The sequence below is a fragment of the Ailuropoda melanoleuca genome, chromosome 5 (genome assembly GCF_002007445.2).
Source record: "Ailuropoda melanoleuca isolate Jingjing chromosome 5, ASM200744v2, whole genome shotgun sequence".
Classification (NCBI taxonomy): Eukaryota; Metazoa; Chordata; class Mammalia; order Carnivora; family Ursidae; genus Ailuropoda; species Ailuropoda melanoleuca.
In genome coordinates, this window is record NC_048222.1 from 74,087,584 (window position 1) to 74,109,170 (window position 21,587).

The window sequence follows — 21,587 nt, forward strand, 5'->3', positions numbered from 1 at the left end:
GTCACTGTACCAGTAAGGAACTACAACCAATTGAGTTTCCTCCTGAGAGTAAAACAGCTAGTAGAAAAAGAAAGTTATGGATACTAGCTATAACTACGTGATCCATTGCAGAAATGACGACTACAATAATTATAATAGTTCTTTATTTTCACATGAATATAATTGTATGTATAACCAATACTTTTTTTTTCCTCTCTCCCACTTCCCTACCATCTGACATAGGATATGTAAATAGTAGTTAATCTATACATCAGGATGAAAACTATAGAATATCGAAAGGGAAGTAGAACTCAGAAAAGGAATGAATATCAAAGATGGAGAAAAGAATTTTCTATCCTATCTTGGGGACAGGATTAGTGTGTTTCTAAGTGTACAGGAGATAGTTGCATCATATTAAGTGAAAGCGTGATTTTGATACTGTATTTCAGAGTTAAATACGGTTAAAGTAAGTGTATGTGGGTACCAATTTGACAAGTGGTTAGACTGTTGCGGCTTTATTCTGTCAACTTAGGTAAATTAGAACTACCTTTCCCAGAATTCTCTCTTTATATGGTCCTAAGCAAGAGTTGGTCAATATCTGCACAAGATGTGAAAGTGGAAGTGAAGCCACAGTCATTTTGTTACTACTCTCTGAAGGTCAGTGAGAGGCCAAGTGCTGCTGGCAGTGCATTTACGTTATCAATGATATACATTGTCATTGATCACCTTTTTGGTATGTGGCAGCACCTAAATCCACAGCAACTCTTAATCCTGCCAGATCTTCTGCTGCTGCTCTGAGACTTGCAACAAAACATGCACAGCCTAAGGCACTAGCTGCAGGTCATCCATGGGAACAGCTCCAAGCAATGAGAGACAAACAGCTTTTAGTTTGTACTTATGGGTTCATCCTTCCTAGATTTTTCCAGTTTTCCTTGCTCCTATACCACCTTTCAATCTGGTTGAAACATAATAGTTTCAAGATCAACCAAGGCTCATACCAGCATTGTAAAAATTTCCCAACCAGTTCCCACCATTGTATAAGGTTTAAATCTTATAATAAATCTCTTACCTTTTATCGTTCATAGCTCTACTTCTCTGAATGAACCCTAACCGACACATTATGTCTTACTCTTCAATCTGAAAAGAGGAAGGTAATAATCAAATACCAAAAAAAGAAATTATATATATGTATAGAATAAAAATGAGTTTAACTTTTATAAAATGACATGCTCACCTTCCTTTCATAGCCTAGAAATAAAATTTTACCTTTTTTTTTTTTAATATGGCTCTTGTTAAAACCACATGGCATGGTGGGCACTTCTAGCCAAAAGGAGAGAGCAAGCTGGGACTAGTTTTAGGTGAAATCAGGACACATTGAATAGGAAAGAAGAATTGTCCTCATTCAGGAAAAGAACATCTGTACAAATCAACCAAACATGAACCTTATCTGGAATAAGCATCTACTGGGCTCATTGAAGGAACTAGCCCAGGATTAGGCAACAAAGGCTGCTGGTCATCAGGCAACATTGGTAACATCAGCAGATGCTTTTTTTTTTTTAAGATTTTATTTATTTATGTGACAGAGAGACAGGCAGCGAGAGAGGGAACACAAGCAGGCGGAGTGGGAGAGGAAGAAGCAGGCTCCCAGAGGAGGAGCCCAATGTGGGACTCGATCCCCAGAACGCCAGGGTCACGCCCTGAGGCTTAGGCAGCCACCTAATGACTGCGCTACCCAGGCGCCCCAGCAAATGCTTTAATTATAGATTAAGGAGGCCCATCTGGTCTAGACACGGAGACAAGTCAAATGTTAGTGCCTAATAGTTGTAAGATTTCAATCATGGCCATATCTTATTTCTCTTTGTATTCCAGAGCCTGGTTCTGTGCCAACAATGTAGTAGGTACTTAATCATACTGTTGAGTGAAAAAAATAAATGAATGACCTTGACCAGCCAGGCTAGAGACAGACAGAAATTGACAATGTTAATGTCTGCTGCTGTTAATGTCTAATACCTGCTATTGAGTAGGGTGACTTAAAATATGTCTTTAAAATAGTGTAAATGTTATTCTCTTTCCATGTATATTTTCCATATATAGAGATTTACATATAAAGATATATAACATATATATAAAACATATTTATGAAATTAATAGATATCAGTAGATCAGTAAGAGCTCTCTTAGTTCTAGATACCTAACTCTAGATCTCTCTCTCTCTATATATATATATATATGTATACATATATATACATGCATACAAGCATGCACTATGACTCTCTCCTCTGACTCTCTCTGTATATGCACATATATGTGCATCTATGGGATGCACATATACAGAGAGAGAGAGAGATCCCAGATCATAGATACTTAGAACTAGAAGACATTTGCTGATATTTATTAATTTAACTCTTCTGTAAGATAGATAAAAAGAAGTCTTACTTTTCACAAGAAATTGTTGCCAGCAAAATGTAATCTAAGCAGGAAGTAGGAAATACAAAGATTTAAAGGGAATGAGATTAGTAAATATGACCAAAATCAGATATGCTGGTAGGACCCTCTTTTTTTTTCTTTTTCTTGTGGCATGAGCACTGAATCAACTTCTGGCTGCCTCACCTCCTCATTTGCAAGCCCAGCCCTGGCTAGTTTCTAAACCTATCTCACAAAGAGAATATATCAACAGTAGCTACTGAAAGTTGTCTCACTCTCATAAAATAATATCTAATATGTCTGAGGAGTTCTATTTATATTTGGGTACCCCCTCCTTCCCCCAGTCCCACTGTATATACACAAAGAGCCTTCCCCTCTCCCTAGCCCACACTGTGTTGATCCAATCTTGGGTATTTGGCTTTAGGTTTTCTGACTCCCTTGAACGTCTCCCTGAAGGGCTGGTCTTGTTCCTCATACCTTCAGTTGCAGACCATCTGACTTCAGATACTCCCTGTCCCCTGTACTTTAATGCTAGTCCCAACCTGCTGGGTTAAGCTTTCTCAAATATGGATGCCTGCTGATACTATGCAAAATATGCCTGACCACTTAGCATTGGATTTCCTGATTGCCCATGTGGTGCCAGCAGCCTGGTTTGGTCTGTTGTTTCTCTCATTGGTCTGACTATACACTCCCCAGCAGGCATACCATCTGAACATGCTGTGAGGAATGACACCACTAGATGCATTTCAGGAGGTTATTAAAGAACAGATGTCAGGGTGGATAAATGAGAAATCTGATTTATCACAGCAATTCATGTGTTCTTTTGGTAAGACAGACTCCATCTCACAAAGCGATTTTTAATTCAGATGTTGTTGTTCTACACCCTACAACTACCACTCTAGAAGAAACCTGAGCTTGCCCTTTTGCCCATAAATTTAAACTGTAACAGAGTTCCAAAGACATCTGCAAACATAAGCTTCTTGATGGAATATTTTCTGTAAGAAAGTATTCTCAAGTATCCTAATGTTCTCATATGAATTCTATCATAAGAATCATACAATTAGTTCTCTCATTACTGTGCCTCAGAAGACAGACAAACTTAATCCAATGTGCCCAAAACAAGAAAAAGAAATGGGGGTGAGGCAGGAAAAGGGTTCAGATGAGTTCATCAGTTGACAACAGAAAAAAGTGTCTGAAACTAGTCCTGAAATTATCTGGTGATCTTTTCCTACTAAGTCAACATATGTCTGTTTTAGATTACCAGTAATTAAGTAGGGGAAATCTCTCTCATGCCACAAAGGTGCTAAAAATGGTAATTAGTCCTCCATTCCTAAGTATAATTGGAAATATTTTTTCTAACTATCCAAAAAGTAGAATATTAAAATACATATTTAAAAAGTGCTACTTTCAAAACGTACTTAGATCAAAGTCAAGGAAAAAGAAATAATTATTTACTCCATGATATTAAATTTTTAAAAAAGGAAGAAGAAAATTGGTAGCTCAGGGAAGAAAATGGCACTGTGTTATTTTCTGTTAGTAAAATGTAAATAATGAGTAATCAGTCAAAATAGGAGTATTATGGTACAGTGATAAAGACTTCTAGTATTATAGCCAATGTATTCTCTAGGGATTGCTAATTGAATTCCTCAGCATTTCACATATATCTCTAGTACTAGAGATAATAAGTAAAGTTAATTATTTACTATATTCCCAATGAGAAACTGACATTCACAAAGATAGTGGATATGTAATATTCATCCCTATATTCTCAAAATTTAATGCAGTGTCTATCAAATAACAAGTAAACAGAATATATTGGTTGACTGATTGAAGTGTTTAATTGATATAGCAGCTGAAATATCTCATAATATGTAACCCCATAAGGTTTTGAATTGGCTCAGAATTGCTGGGTCTATTTTTGCCTTAAGGAGCAGACCCTACCCACTCTCTTCCTTCCAAGTCATATTTAGGCTAAAATAACCAAAGGGATGAAAAAATAAGGGCAAGGGCATCATACTGTGAACATCAGAAGAGTATAATCCTTACTCACAAATACCAACGTTCTACTAGATATAGTATAAATAGGATCAGACTAAAATGAAGAACTCTGTCACAGCTTTGTTCGGCTGTCCAGCCAAAGACATCTTGATATTTACCTGCCCACATTTTCTAATTACTTTCATCCCTGTGTGCAACCCCACATTGCAATGTCAACCTGGTTTTCCTTCTTGTCTCTCTCTTAATTTTTTACTCATTGCCACTCTTTTATTTTAATTTTGAAGTTATATTACAAGGTCTAAGCTGTGCCAAAACCCTCCCAACTTCCCTCCGTCTTAGCCTAAAGCTAAGGCATGAAACTACTCCTTGTGAAAATCAGGGAGGATATAACAGGATAGTCTCAGTCAAAATCCATTAATATGAATAGAAAAGGGTAAGTATCAAGAGTAGTTTTAGCAGAATAAGCTTTAAGATATGCTTGTAGGAAAAAGTGAGAAGTGAAAACAAGGCAAATTTCCACTTACATTTAAAAGTTTTTATGAGCTTAGAGAAAATAATGTTGGGAGATCAAGAAACTTTAATAAATGCTTTCTGTAGTGCATAATGACTCCCCATATTTCAACTTGTAAGTAAAATGTACATAAAGGAAATAAAATAAGCAAAATCTATTTTTTTATTTTTTTAAAGATTTTATTTACTTATTTTCCAGATAGAGAGAGGAAGAGAGCACAAGCAGGAGGAGCAGCAGGCAGAGGGAGAAGCAGGCTCCCCACTGAGCAGGGAGCCCAAGGCAGGGCTCGATCCCAGGACCCAAAGATCATGACCTGAGCCAAAGGCAGACACTTTGAGCTACCCAGGCATTCCAAAACCTATTTTTTAAAGGTTAGAATCCTTTCCCTTGGAATCTTATAGAAAGAGAATATGTATATTATTGAGACTTTGTGAGTAAAAAGTACTTAAGGAGCAACTTCTGCTCCCAGTTATGATGGAGTAATAAGGATCAGATTTATACATTTGACTTATAAAACAGGCAAAATATAGGAAACAGCAGCTTTTAGACACTGGACAGCAAGTGAAATCATAAAAATTTTTTCCAAAGAGTCAAACTGCTGAACCAAAATGAAGAGTACTCTGATTAACCCAGCTTACACCTGGAAAAAGTTTGCAGCATAACATGGGTAAGCCCAAGCAGAACCTGGCAGTTGCCTGAGTTTGAAGAAACAGAGATCAAGATTCAAGGAGTTCATGCATTCTCAAATTCATGAGGCAGACTACCAGAGAGGAGAGAATGAGTATCAGAGATCATCAGAAGTTTTCCCTTAAGACTTGTTTGCTGAATACTGATCTTGCACGCATTTAAAATAATTGCTAGAGCTAGAGAAGAAAGCAGGGAGAATGTTCTGTAGAGCTCACAAAACGATGGGAATAGTTCATGTTCCCAATAGCCATAATAGAAAGATTTCCTGACACACAGCATTAAGTAGAGCAGGAGCCAGTAAAATATGGCCACAAGCCAAATTTGGACTGCCATTTGGTTTTGGGGTTGTTGTTGTTGTTTGTTGTTGTAATTGTTGTTTAGTTTAGTTTGGTTTGGTTTGGTAAAATTTTATTGGCACACAGCCATGCTAACTTATTTACATATTATCTATGGCTATTGCATGTTATCTATTCTACAATGATAGCATTATGTTTTTAAAACAAAGACCATTTGTTCCATGTGGTATAAAATATTTATACCCGGCCCTTGAGAAGAAGGTGTTTGCCAACTTCTGGAGTAGAGTCCTCAAAAGTGTATTGCCTTAGTAGTTAGGCCAAATTAGCTCTAAACTAATAGCTGTTCTTCATCCACATAAGAAAGCTTAAAAACAAACTCCTAAGTAACTTACCTGTGTCTCAGAATATAGATCAAAAACACTGAAAGAAATTTAAAAAAACCTAGAATCCAAGAGCATAAAATCTACAATACCAGGAATATAATTATGCTTAGATAGTCATGAAAAGAAGCAAAAAAAATCACTATTAACAAGAAGTGTTAATCAAGAGGAGTAGATCCAGAAAGAACACATGATAGAATCAGTGGATAAGGTTGTTAAAATAGCTGTTATAGGGGGCGCCTGGGTGGCACAGCAGTTAAGCATCTGCCTTCAGCTCAGGGCGTGATCCTGGTGTTCTGGGATGGAGCCCACGTCAGGCTCCTCCACTGGGAGCCTGCTTCTTCCTCTTCCACTCCCCCAGCTTGTGTTCCTTCTCTCACTGGCTGTCTCTCTGTCAAATAAATAAATAAAATCTTTTTAAAAATAAATAAATAAATAAAATATAAACTCTGACATGAAAAGCATCCTGAATGATGAACTAGACATTATAGAAGGAAAAACAAACACTCAACTTAGAGACATAGCAGGAGAAGCTATCCAAAATGAAACAGAGAGCAAAAAAAAAAAAAAAAAGACTTAAAAATAAACAGAGCAACAATGAGCTATGGGCAATTTCAAGCAGTGAAATAATTGCTAAAATTTCAAAATTTAAAGGAAACTCTAATCCCATAGATTCCAAAAACTCAAAAAACTCCAACGAAAAGGAACATAAAGGAAACCACAAGAAGACACATCATAACCCAATTGTTGCTAACCAATGACAGTAAGAAAATCTTAAAAGCAGTCATAGAAAGAAGACACATTTCACACAAAACAACAAGGGTAAGAATGATGGCAGACTTCTAAGCAGAAACAACACAAGTAAGTAAACAACACAAGCAAGCAAAGTAAGTAAGGCAACACTGTTAAAGTACTAGAAAACTAGTACAGAACTAATATAAAATTCTATACCCAGCAAAATATCTCATTATCTTATAATATGCATCAAGTGGTATACTATTATTAGAATGTAGGCTGTTATAAGTTAAAGACTATATATATGTAAACCCTAGACAAAGAAAGCAATAAAGGAAATAAAATTCAAGTAATGGACAAATATTCAATTGATCCAAAAGAAAGCAGAAAAGGAGAAAAACAAAGGACTAAAGAACACACAGAACAAATGGAAAACAAATAACAAGATGACAGATTTAAGCCCACGCATATAAAAAATCACATTAATTGCAAATAGTATAAATATATTAATTAAAAAGTAAAGTTATACAAGATGAAAATAGATGACCAACTATATCTATAAGAAACTGGCACTAAATATAAAAATACATACAGGTAAGAAATATAAAATACACCATGCATATATACACATACATACACACACAAACAGAAGTAGCTACATTAATATCAAATTATGGTCAGAGAAAAAATATTACAGGTTATTGCATAGTGATAAAGGGACCACTTAGTTAATCAAGAAGAAATAAGCATCTTAAAAATATATTCACTTATTTACACAGCATTGAAATATATCAAACAAAAACTGAAAGTACTAAAAGGAAAATATTTCTTTAAATCCACAATTACTGTTAAAGATTTCAAATTCCTTCTGTTGATAATGGATAGAAAAAAGTGGAGGAAAAGCCAGGAATGTTATAGAAAACTTGAACAGTACCATCAAGCAGCTTGACTTAATTGATGTTTATAGATCATTCCACTTCCACAATCAGAAGAATGCACATTCTTTTAAACACACACACACACACACACACAAACACATGAAATAATTTCCAAGGTAGACCACATTACGGGTTATAAAATAAGCCTCAATAAATGTAAAATTTGTTATTAAAATATTACAAGTAGAATTGAACACAAATTGGAATCCACAACAAAAAGAAATCTTAAAACTAGTCATATATTTGGAAACTTATTACTCCACTTCTAAATAAATAGATCCAAAAAATTACATAAGGGAAATTAGAAAATATTGTGAACTGAATGAAAAGAAACATAAAACATTAAAAATCTGTGGGATTAAGGAAAAACAATGTTTAGGGAGAAATCCAAGGCAATAAATGCATATGTTAGAAAAGCTGAGTAGATTAAAACCAATTACATATGTTTACACATAATAAATTGAAATAAGAATAACAAATTAATCCAGTGTGAGCAGAAGGAAAGACATAAAGATTAAGCAGAAATCAATAAAACTATAAAGGTAAAAGCAACAAAGAAAATTCATGAAGCTAAGAGCTGTTTTTTTTTAATATCAGCAAAATTGCTATACCTCTAATCAGACTGACAGAAGAAAGAGAAAGAAGAAAGAAGGAAAGAGAAAAAGAAAAAGAAAGAAAGAAATGAATTATTAATATAAGAAATGGGGAGAAAAAAGCATAGCACTACTGATCCCACAGATATAAAAACAATAAAGGATTTTGCTAACAATTTTATGGCCATAAATTCTACAACATAAGTGAAATGGATCGATTCCTTGAAAGAAAAATGACCAAATCTCACTAAAGAAAAAATAGATAAACCTAAATAGCTCATGAATCTATCAAGTCTATTAAAACCATTGAACCATGCATAAATTCCATGTAAGAAAACTATAGAGCCAAATGTTTTCACTGACAAATTCTACCAAACAATTAAAAGATATAATGCCGATTGTACACAATCTCTCAGAAAATGAAGGAAAAGAACATTTCCCAACTCATTTTATGACCAGAATTACTCTAATGCCAAAACAAGACAAATATTACCAAAAGAGAAGAGAAAAACTACAAATCAATAACCCACATAAAAATATTTGCAAAATATTAGCAAATTAATCCAGCAATATATAAACATGAATGATACATCACAACAAAGTGAGATACATTCCAGGAATACATGACTAATTCAACATTCAAAAATCAACTAATATGATTCACCAAATTAATGGATGAAATAAGTAAAACCATATAACTGGTTCTATAAATGCAGAAAATTTTTCAACAAATTCAATATTTATCCAAAATAAAAAGTATCAGTAAACTAAAAATAGAAGGAAACTTTCTCAAATTAATGCAGTGGACTTTGAAAAACCTACAATTAAGATGATACTTCACAGTAAGACTTGAATGGCTTCCTCCTAGGATCATGAACAAAGCAAGTATATCTATTTGTTCTCACATTTCTATCAATCACTGCATTGTAGATTCTAACCAGTGCAAAAGTCAAGAAAAATAAATAAAAGTCATGCAACTTAAAAACAAAGAAGTAAAAAATCTTTATTTGCAACATGATATAATTCCATAGGTAGAAATGCATAGGAAATTCATAAGAAAAGCAAAGTTGGAGGGCAAAAGGCCGTTTTAAAACTCTAATTTATTTCTGTATACTAATAAAAAAGAACTAGCAATTTAAGTTTCAAAAAACTAATATTATTAAAATACGAGTAATAATAAAAGTATGAAATACTAATGGGTAAATTAGTTGCCTCAGTCCCAGTGCAGCAGGCCCCCATCCCCAGAAGACTGGCCCAACTCCTGCCAACACCACATCTCCCAAGCCTGGACTTTTTCTTAAGGCTGTTACCCTCAAGAACAGAACTAACTGACTTTCCTAACACAAAGAAGTAGGCACAAGACTTAGACAAAATGAGAAGACAGAGAAATTTGTCCCAAATGAAAGAACAGGAAAGGCCAAGGCCAGAGATCTAAATGAAACAGATATAAGTAACATGCCTAATAGAGAATTTAAAATAATGATCATAAAGATACTCACTGGACTTAAGAAAAGAGTGGGAAATATGAGTGAGACTTTAAGACATAAGAAATTACATAGCAGAGATAAAGGGCTCAATGAATGAAATAAGAAACACACTTGATGGAATGAACAGAGGGCTGGAAAAAGCAGAGGAACAAATTAATGACCTAGAAAACAGAGTAATGGAAAGTAATCAAAGTGAACAAAAGAGAAAAAAAAAGAATTATACAAAAGGAGAATAGACTTAGGGAACTCAGTGACTTCATCAAGCATAATAACATTTGCATTACAGGCCACCCAGAAAAAGAAGAGAGAGGGAAAAAATTATTTGAAGGAATAATAGCTGAAAACTTCCCTAATGTGGGAAAGGAAAAGATATCCAGATCTAGTAGGCACAGAGGACACCCAACAAAATCAACAAAAGTAGATCCATACCAAGACATATTATAATTAGAATGACAAAATATAATAAGAAAGAAAACTTTTTAAAAGCAACAAGATTAAATAAGACAATTACATACAAGGGAAACCCAGAAGGCAATCAGGGGAATTTTCAGCAGAAACTTTCCAAGCCAGAAGGGAGTGGCATGATATACTCACAGTCAAGAATACTCTATCCTGCTAGGCTATCATTAAGAATAGCAGAGATAAAGCATTTTCCCGACAAACAAAAACTAAAGGAGTTCATGACCCCTAAACCAGCCCTGCAAGAAATATTAAAGGGGACTCTTTGAGTGGAAAGGAAAGACCAAAAAATGATAGTATGAAGGTAAGAAACACAAAACCAGTAAAAATAAATATTTTTGTAAAATATCAGCAAAGGAAAATAAAAACAAAATAAAAGGATGTAAAATACAACACATTCCTAAAACATGGGAAGGAGAGGTGTAAAGAATAGGTTCAAATTTAAATGACCATCAACTTAAGATGTTACATACAAACCTCATGGTAAACACAAATCAAAAATCACTAAGAAATATGCAAAGAATAAACAAAAAGAATCCAAATATGTCAGTAAAGGAAACCAGCAAACCATGAAAGAAAGACAAGAAAGGATCAGAGAAAATTTTCAGAAACAACTACAAAACAAGTAATAAAAAGGCAATAAGTATACATCTATCAATAATTACTTTGAATGTAAATAAACACTCCAATCAAAAGATAAAGAGTGACACAATGGGTAAAAAAACAAAACTCAATTATATGCTGCCTACAAAAAAACTCAGTTAAGACCTAAAGACACCTGCAGATTGGAAGTGAGGGGATGTAGAATCATTGATCATGCAAAGGATGTCAAACAAAAGCCAGAGTAGCAATACTTACATCAAAAAATACAGACTGTAAAACAAAGACTGTAATAAGAGACTGAGAAGGGCACTATGTAATGATAAAGGGGGCAATGAAACAAGGGTATATAACAATTGTAAATATTTATGCACCCAACATAGATGCATCCAAATACATACATAATAACAACCATAAAGGAACTAACCAATAACAACACAACAATAGTAGGGGACTTTAGCACCCTACTTACATCAATGGACAGATCATCTAAACAGAAAATCAACAAGGAAAAAATGGCTTTGAATGACACACTGGACCAGATGGCTTTAACAGATATAGTCAGAACATTCCATCCTAAAACAGCAGAATACACATTCTTTTCAATTACACATGGAACATTCTCTAGAATAGATCATGTATTAGACCACAAAACAAGCCTCAACAAATTCAAAAAGATCAAAGTCATACCACACATCTTTTCTCACCACAATGCTGTGAAACTAGAAATCAACCAATAGAAAAAGCTTGGAAAGGTCACAAATACATGGAGATTATACAACATTGCTGCTAATCAATGAATGGATCAATCAAAAAAATCAAAGAAGAAATTAAAAAGAAATGAAAATAAAAACACAATGGCCTAAAACCTTTGGGATTCAGCAAAAGCTGTTCAAAGAGGGAAGTTTATAGCAATAGAAGCCTACCTCAAGAAGCAAGAAAAATCTCAAATAAACAACCTAACCTTACACCTAACAGAGCCACAAAAAAGAACAATAAACAAAACCTAAAACTAGAAGGAAGGAAATAATAAAGATTACAGCAGAAATAAATTACATAAAAACTAAACAAATAAAAAATAAAAAAAAAACACAATAGCACATATCAATGAAACCAGGAGCTGTTTTCAATAAAATTGATAAACCTCTAGCCAGACTTATCAAGAAAAAAGACTCAAATAAATAAAGTTACAAATGAAAAAGGAGAAGTAACAACCAATATTACATAAATATAAACAATTATAACAGAATATTATGCAAACTATATGCCAACAAATTGGACAACCTAGAAGAAGTGGATAAATTCCTAGAAACATATAACCTTCTGAAACTAAAACAGGAAGAAATGAAAATTTGAACAAACATTACCAGCAAAGAGATTGAATCCATAATCAAAGTATTCCCTCCTCTCCCCCAAAAAAGTCCAAGACCAGGCAAATTCTACCAAACATTTAAAGAAGAGTTAAAATCTATTCTTCTCAAACTATTCCAAAAAATAGAAAAGAAAGGAAAGCCCAAATTCAGTCTATGAAGTCAGCATTACCCTGATACCAAAACAAGACACAGACAACACTGAAAAAGAAAACAGGCCAATATCTCTCATGAACATAGATGCAGAAATCCTCAACAAAACATTAGCAAACCAAATCCAACCATAAAAAAGAGAGGGAGGCAAACTATAAGAGACTCTTAACTATAGGAAACAAACTGGGCTGCTGGAGGGGAGGTGGGTGGAGGAATGGGGTAACTGGGTGATGGGCATTAAGGAGGGCACTTGAAGTAATGAGCACTGGGTGTTGTATACAACTGATGAATCACTAAATTCTACCTCTGAAACTAATAATACAGTATATGTTAATTAAATTGAATTTTAATAAATTTTTTTAAAAAAATCATCCACCATGAACTAGTGAGATTTATTCCTGTGTTGCAAGGGTAGTTCAATATTTGCAAATCAATTAACATAATACATCACATCAATAAGACAATGGATAAGGGGTGCCTGAGTGGCTCAGTTGGTTAAGCCTCCAACCCCTGGTTTCCATTCAGCTCATGATCTCATGGGTTGTGAGACTGAGCCCTGTGTCCAGATCCATGCTCAGTAGGGAGTCTGCTTGAAGATTCTCTCCTGTTGCCCCTCCCCCCACTCACATTGTCTCTCAAATATATAAATCTTTAAAAAAATAAGAGAAAGGATAAGAACCATATGATCATTTCAATAGATGCAGAAAAAGCATTTGACAAAGTACAACATCCATTCATGATAAAAACCCTCAACAAAATAGGTTTACAGGGAACATGCCTCAACATAATAAAGGCCATTTGTGAAAAACCTACAGCTAACATCATCCTTAATAGTGAAAAACTGAGAGTTTTCCCCTACAGTCAGGAACAAGACAAGGATGTCCACTCTCACCACTTCTGTTCAACATAGTACTAGAAGTCTTAGCCACAGCTATCAGACAACAAAAAGAAATAAAAGGCATCAAAATTTGTAAGGAAGAAGAAAAATTTCACTATTTGCAGATGATATGATATTATAAATGTAGAAAACCCAAAAGACTCCACCAAAAAACTACTAGAACAGATAAACAAATCCAGTAAAGTCACAGAATACAAAATCAAGGTACAGAAATCTGTTGCATTTCTATGCATCAATAATGAAGCAATAGAGAAATTTAAGGGGAAAAATCCCATTAATAATTACACCAAAAATAACAATATATAGAAATAAGCCTAACCAAAGAGGTGAAAGACCTATATTTGAAAACTATAAATCACTGATGAGAGAAATTGAAGATGACACAATGAAATGGAAAGACATTCTATGCTCAAGAATTGGAAGAACAAATATTGTTAAAATGTCAATACTACCCAAAGCAATCTACACATTTAATGCACTCTCTATCAAAATACTAACAGCATTTTTCACAGAACCAGAACAAACAATCCTAAAATGGAACCACAAAAGATCCTGAAAACCCAAAGAAATCTTTGAACAGAAAAGTAAAGTTGGAGGAATTACAGTACCAGACTTCAAGTTATATTGCAAAGTTGTTGTAATCCAAACAGTATGGTACTGGCACAAAAATAGACACATAGATCAATAGAACACAATAGAAAACCCAGAAATAAACCCAAAGTTATATGATCAATTAATCTTCAACAAAGCAATAAAGAATACCCAACAGGCAAAGGACAGTATATTCAACAAATGGTGCTAGGAAAACTGGACGGCAGCATGTAAAAGAATGAAACTGGACCACTTTCTTATACCATAAACAAAAAAACAAATTCAAAATGGATTAAAGACCTAAATGTGAGACCTAAAACCATAAAAATCCTAAAAGAGAACACAGACAGTAACTTCTTGGACATTAGCCATAGCAACTGTTTTTCTCCATAGGTCCCCTAAGGCAAAGGAAACAAAAGCAAAATAAATTATTGGAACTACATCAAAAACATCAACAACAACAACTTCTGCACAGTGAAGGAAACAATCAACAAAGCTAAAAGACAAACTTTGGAATGGGAGAAGATATTTGCAAATGACATATCCAATAAAGAGTTAGTATCCAAAATATATAAAGAACCTATAATACTCAACACCCAAAAAACAATCTAATTAAAAAATAGGTAGAAGACATGAACAGACATTTCCCCAAAGAAGACATACAGATGACCAACAGACACATAAAAAGATGGTCATCATCACTTGTCATCAGGGAAATACAAATCAAAACTACAATGAGCCTATGACCCAGTAACTGCACTACTAGGTATTCACTCCAAAATACAAATGTAGTGATCCAAAGGGACACCTGAACCCCAAAGTTCATAGCAGCAATGTCCACAATAGCCAAACTGTTGAAAGAGCTGCGATGTCCATTCATAGATGAATCAATAAAGAAGACGTGGTATACACAATGGAATATTACTCAGCCATCAGAAAGGATGAATACTTACCATTTACATTGATATGGATGGAACTGGAAGATATTATGCTGAGCAAAATAAGTCCATCAGAGAAAGACAATTATCATATGGTTTTACTTATATGTGGAATATAAGAAACAGCACAGAGGATCATAGGGAAAGGGAGGGAAAACTGAATGGGAAATCATCAGAGAGGGAGAGAAACCCTGAGAAACTCTTAACTACAGGAAACAAACTGAGGGTTGCTGGAGGGGCGGTGGGTGGGGGGATGAGGTAATTAGGTGATGGGCATTAAGGAGGACACATGACGTGATGAGCACTGGGTGTTATATGCAACTGATACATTATTGAACACTACATCTGAAACTAATGATGTACTATATGTTGGGTAATTGAATCCAAATTAAAAAGAGAGGGAAAAAAAGTTGAATAAATGCTTGCAATTAAAAAAAAAAACAATACAATGAGATACCACCTTACACCTGTCAGAATGGCTAATATCAGCAACTCAAGAAACAACAGTGTTGGCAAGGATGTGGAGAAAAAGGAACCCTTGGGAGAATACAAACTGGTGCAGCCACTGTGGAAAACAGTATGGAGGTTCCTCAAAAAGTTAAAAATAGAATAAGCCTATGATCCAGCAATCCCACTACTGGATCTGTACCCAAAGAATACAAAAACCCTAATTCAAAATGATACATGCACCCCTGTTTATTGCAGCATTATTTACAACAGCCAAGATACGGAAGCAGCCTAAGTGTCCATCAATTAATGAATGGATAAAGGTATATATACAATGGATTATTATTCAGCCATAAAAAAGAATGAAATCCTGCCATATGCAATGCCATGGATGGAACTAGGGAGTATTATGCTAAGCAAAATAACTCAGTCAGAGAAAGACAAATACCATATGATTTCACTCATGTGTGGAATTTAAGAAAAAAAATAAAAAAGAAAAAAAGACAAGCAATGGGAAAAAAGAGAGAGACAAACCAAGAAACAGACTCCTAACTATAGAGAGGAAATAATGGTTACCAGAGAGGAGAGGAGTGGGGGGCTGCATTAAATAGATGATAAGGATTAGGGAGTGCACTTGTTGTGATACTATTGAATCACTGTATTGTTCACCTGAAACTAATAAAACACTGTATGTTAACTAACTGGAATTAAAATAAAAGCTTAAAATAATAATAATAAGAAGAAATACGGTCTCGGAGTTAAGATGGCAGAGGAGTAGGGGACCCCTTTTTCAGCCAGTCCCCTGACTCAAGTTGGATAGGTACCAGACCAGCCTGAACATCCACGGAACCAGCCTGAGACGAAGGAAGATAATCTGGATCTCTACAAATGAACATCTCCAGCGCTGAATATTGAGGTACAAAGTGGGGAGCCATGAAACCGCTCACAGATATCGGAAGATAAATGGAAGGGGGAGGGAGCCGCCACATTCGGGCGCCGGGAAGTGGTAGCCACCTGCACGGGGGAGCGGGCGGACTCTCGGACTGGCACCTGTGAGAGAGCAGACTGAGACCCTGAGCCGGGGAACGCGTGCCACCAGACTGAAACGGAGCTCCAGTTTGCTCACTGGAACCAGACTGAGACCGGGAGCTACTGGAGCATGCGGGGGCAGCTGGCAGCTGGCGGCTGGCGGTGTTAGAAACACAAAGGACAGAGATGTGCCAGCCCTGGAAGTGAGGGCTGGGATGCCGGGTGTGGGGTGCACATCCTGGAACCCTGCAGGGTTGAGGAGCACCAACAGAAACAGAGTCAAGGTCGCCAGAACATCAGTGGAGAATGGTCCATGATCCCTCTGTTCTGAGACAGGCTGGGATTCGGCCACTGCTGCTCTGACTCTCAGAAGAGGTACAGCAAACCACCAGGGAAAGCCGCCAGAGAACAAAAGCCTGGAAATACCAGCTCACAGCATGCCCATCCCCATCCCCCCTCACAGGGGACATGGAGACTCTACCCAAACAGGGTTGCCTGAGTATCCGCGCAGCAGGACCCTCCCCCAGAAGGCAGGTTGAAAAATCAAGAGGCCCACATCCCTAAGATCTCTATAAAACAAGGGCACACGGCCTGGGTCCTGGTCAATAATTTGGGCTCTGGACAAGCCCGCAACATCTCCTCATCAGAATGACGAGAAGGAGAAATCCACCCCCCCAGCAAAGAAAAGACAATGAGTCTGTGTCCTCTGCCACAGAACTAATAGATATGGATATAACCAAATAATCAGAAATGGAATTCAGAGTAACAATGGTCAAGATGATGTGTAAACTTGAAAAAAGTATTAATGAAAATGTTAATGAGAATATAGAATCTCTAACGGTAGAAATGAGAGCAAATTTGGCAGAAATTAAAAAAGCTATGAGCCAAATGCAGTCAAAACTAGAGGCTCTGACGGCCAGGGTGAATGAGACAGAAGAACGTAACAGTGAATTGGAGGATGCGTTAGTAGAAGAGAAAGCTAAAATAGAACCTGGACTCAAAAAAATCCACGCTCAGGAATGTAGGTTACGGGAGATTACTGACTCAATGAAACATTCCAATGTCAGAGTCATCGGCATCCCTGAGGGGGTGGAGAAAAACAGAGGTCTAGAAGAGATATTTGAACAAATTGTAGAAGAAAACTTCCCTAATCTAGCAAGGGAAACAAACATCCGTGTCCAAGAGGCAGAGAGGGCCCCTCCCAAACTCAACCACGACAAACCTACACCACATCACGTCATAGTGCAATTCGCAAATATTAGATCCAAGGATACAGTATTGAAAGCGGCCAGGGCAAGGAAATTTCTCACATACCAAGGCAAAGGTATCAGAATTACATCAGACCTGTCTACACAGACCTGGAATGAGAGAAAGGGTTGGGGGGGGGCATTTTTAAAGCTCTTTCAGAGAAAAACATGCAGCCAAGGACCCTCTATCCAGCAAGGCTGTCATTCAGAATTGATGGAGAAATAAAGACCTTCCAGAATCGCCAGTCATTCACCAATTACGTAACCATGAAACCAGCCCTACAGGAGATATTAAGGGGGGTTCTATAAAAGTAAAAAGGCCCCAAAAGTGATACAGAACAGAAAGTCACAATCTATAGAATCAAAGACTTTACTGGCAACATGGCATCATTAAAATCATATCTCTCAATAATCAGTCTCAATGTAAATGGCCTAAATGCTCCCATGAAACACCACAGGGTTGCAGATTGGATAAAAAGACATGACCCATCCATTTGCTGTCTACAACAGACTCATTTTGAACCTAAAGATACATTCAGACTGAAAGTAAAGGGATGGAATACCGTCTTTCATGCCAATGGACTTCAAAAGAAAGCTGGGGTAGCAATTTTCATATCAGACAGATTGGATTTTAAACTAAAGACTATAGTTAGAGACACAGAAGGGCACTATATTATTCTTAAAGGATGTATCCAACAACTGGATATGACAATTATAAATATATATGCCCCCAACAGGGGAGCGGCAAGGTACACAAGCCAACTCTTAACCACAGTAAAGAGACATGAAGAAAAAAATACACTAATAGTAGGGGACCTCAACACTCCACTATCAGCAATAGACAGATCCCCTAAGCAAGAAATCAGCAAAGAAACAAGAGCTTTGAATGCCATACTCTATGAGTTGGAACTCATATATATATATAGAACACTACACCCCAGAACCAAAGAACAGTCATTCTATTCTAATGCCCATGCAACATTCTCAAGAATAGATCATGTTCTGGGACACAAAACAGGTCTCAACTGATACCAAAAGACTGAAATTATTCCCAGCTTATTCTCAGACCACAACACTCTGAAATTGGAACTCAACCACAGGGAAAAATTTGGAAGAAACTCAAACACTTGGAGACTAAGAACCATCCTGCTCAGGAATGATTCGATAAACCAGAAAATCAAAAAACAATTTAAACAATTTATGGAGACCAACGAGAATGAAAACACAACACTCCAAAACCTATGGGATACTGCAAAGGCAGTCCTAAGGGGGAAATACATAGCCATCTAAGTCTCACTCAAAAGAATAGAAAACTCTAAAATGCAGTTTTAATATTCTCACCTCAAGAAGCTGGAACAGCAACAGAGGGACAGGCGTAACACACTCATGAGGAAGCAGTTGATCAAGATTAGAGCAGAAATCAATGAATTACAAACCAGGAGTACAGTAGAGCAGATCAGCAGAACTAGAAGCTGGTTCTCTGAGAGAATTAATAAAATTGTCTGACCACTGGCAAGACTTATCCAAAAGAATAGAGAAAGGACCCAAATTAATAAAATTATGAATGAAAAAGGAGAGGTCACAACCAACACCAATGAAATTGGAAGTATTATTAGAAACTTTTATCAACAGTTTTATGCCAATAAATTAAGCAATCTGGAAGGCATGGGTTCTCTATTCTGTTCCATTGGTCGATGTGTCCTGGAAACCTATAAACTACCAAGACTAAAACAGGAAGAAATTGATTTTTAAACAGGCCAATTAATTATGAAGAGATTGAGTCAGTGATAAAAAAAAACCTTCCAAAAAACAAAACTCCAGACCCGGATGGTTTTCCTGGGGAATTCTACCAAACATTCAAAGAAGAAATAATACCTATTCTCCTAAATCTATTTCAAAAAATAGAAACAAAAGGAAAGCTACCAAACTAATTCTTTGAGGCCAATATTACCTTGATCCTCAAACCAGGCAAAAACCCCATCAAAAAGGAGAATTGCAGACCGATTTCCCTAATGAATATGGATGCCAAAATCCTCAACAAGATCCTGGCTAATAGAATCCAACAGTACATTTAAAGGATTATGCATCATGACCAAGTGGGATTCATCCCTGGGATGCAAGGGTGGTTCAACATTTGCAAATCGATCAGCGTGATACATAAAATCAACAAGAAAAGACTCAGGAACCATATGATCCTCTCAATTGATGCAGAAAAAGCATTTGACAAAATACAGCATACTTTCCTGATTAAAACCCTTCAGAGTGTAGGGATAGAGGGTACATTCCTCAATCTCATAAAAGCCATCTATGAAAAGCCTACAGCAACTATCATTCTCAATGGGGAAAACCTTAATATCAGCAACACGACAAGGATGCCCACTCTCACCACTATTATTCAACATAGTACTAGAAGTCCTTGCAACAGCAATCAGACAACAAAAAGGGATAAAAGGTATCCAAATTGGCAAAGAAGAAGTCAAAATGTCTCTCTTCGTAGTTGACATGATACTCTATATGGAAAACACAAAAGAATCCACACCCAAACTATTAGAAGTTATAGAGCAATTCAGTAATGTGGCGGGATANGTAAGGTGGCAGGATACAAAATCAATGCCCAGAAATCAGTTGCATTTCTATACACGAATAACGAGACTGAAGAAAGAGAAATTAGGGAATCCATCCCATTTACAATAACACCAAAAACCATACGTTACCTTGGAATTAACTTAACCAGAGACGTAAAGGACCTATATCCTAGAAACTATAGATCACTTTTGAAAGATATTGAGGAAGACATAAAAAGATGGAAAAATATTCCATGCTCATGGATTGGAAGAATTAACATAGTTAAAATGTCCATACTACCCAGAGCAATCTACACTTTCAATGCTATCCCGATCAAAATACCGATGACATTTTTCAAGAAACTGGAACAAATAGTCCTTAAATTTGTATGGAAAGAGAAAAGGCCCCGAATCTCCAAGGAACTGTTGAAAAGGAAAAACAAAGCTGGGGGCATCACAATGCCGGATTTCGAGCTGTACTACAAAGCTGTGATCACAAAGACAGCATGGTACTGGCACAAAAACAGACACATCGACCAATGGAACAGAATAGAGAACCCAGAAATGGACCCTCGGCTCTTTGGGCAACTAATCTTTGATAAAGCAGGAAAAAACATCCGGTGGAAAAAAGACAGTCTCTTCAATAAATGGTGCTGGGAAAATTGGACAGCTACATGCAAAAGAATGAAACTTGACCACTCTCTCACACCATACACAAAAATAAACTCCAAATGGATGAAAGACCTCAATGTGAGACAGGAATCCATCAANTAGGAATCCATCAAAATCCTAGAGGAGAACATAGGCAGCGACCTCTACGATATCAGCCAAAGCAACCTTTTTCATGACACATCTCCAAAAGATAAAATGAACTTGTGGGACTTCATCAAGATGGACTTTATCAGGATAAAGAGCTTCTGCACAGCCAAGGAAACAGTCAAAAAAACTAAGAGACAGCCCACGGAATGGGAGAATATATTNTATATTTGCAAATTATGCTACAGATTAAAGACTGGTATCCAAGATCTACAAAGAACTTCTCAAACTCAATACGTGAGAAACAAACAAATAAAAAAATGGGCAGAAGATATGAACAGACACTTTTCCAATGATGACATACAAATGGCTAACAGGCACATGAAGAAATGTTCAAAATCATTAGCCATCGGGGAAATTCAAATCAAAACCACAGTAAGATACCACCTTACGCCAGTTAGAATGGCAAAAATAGACAAGGCAAGAAACAACAATTGCTGGAGAGGA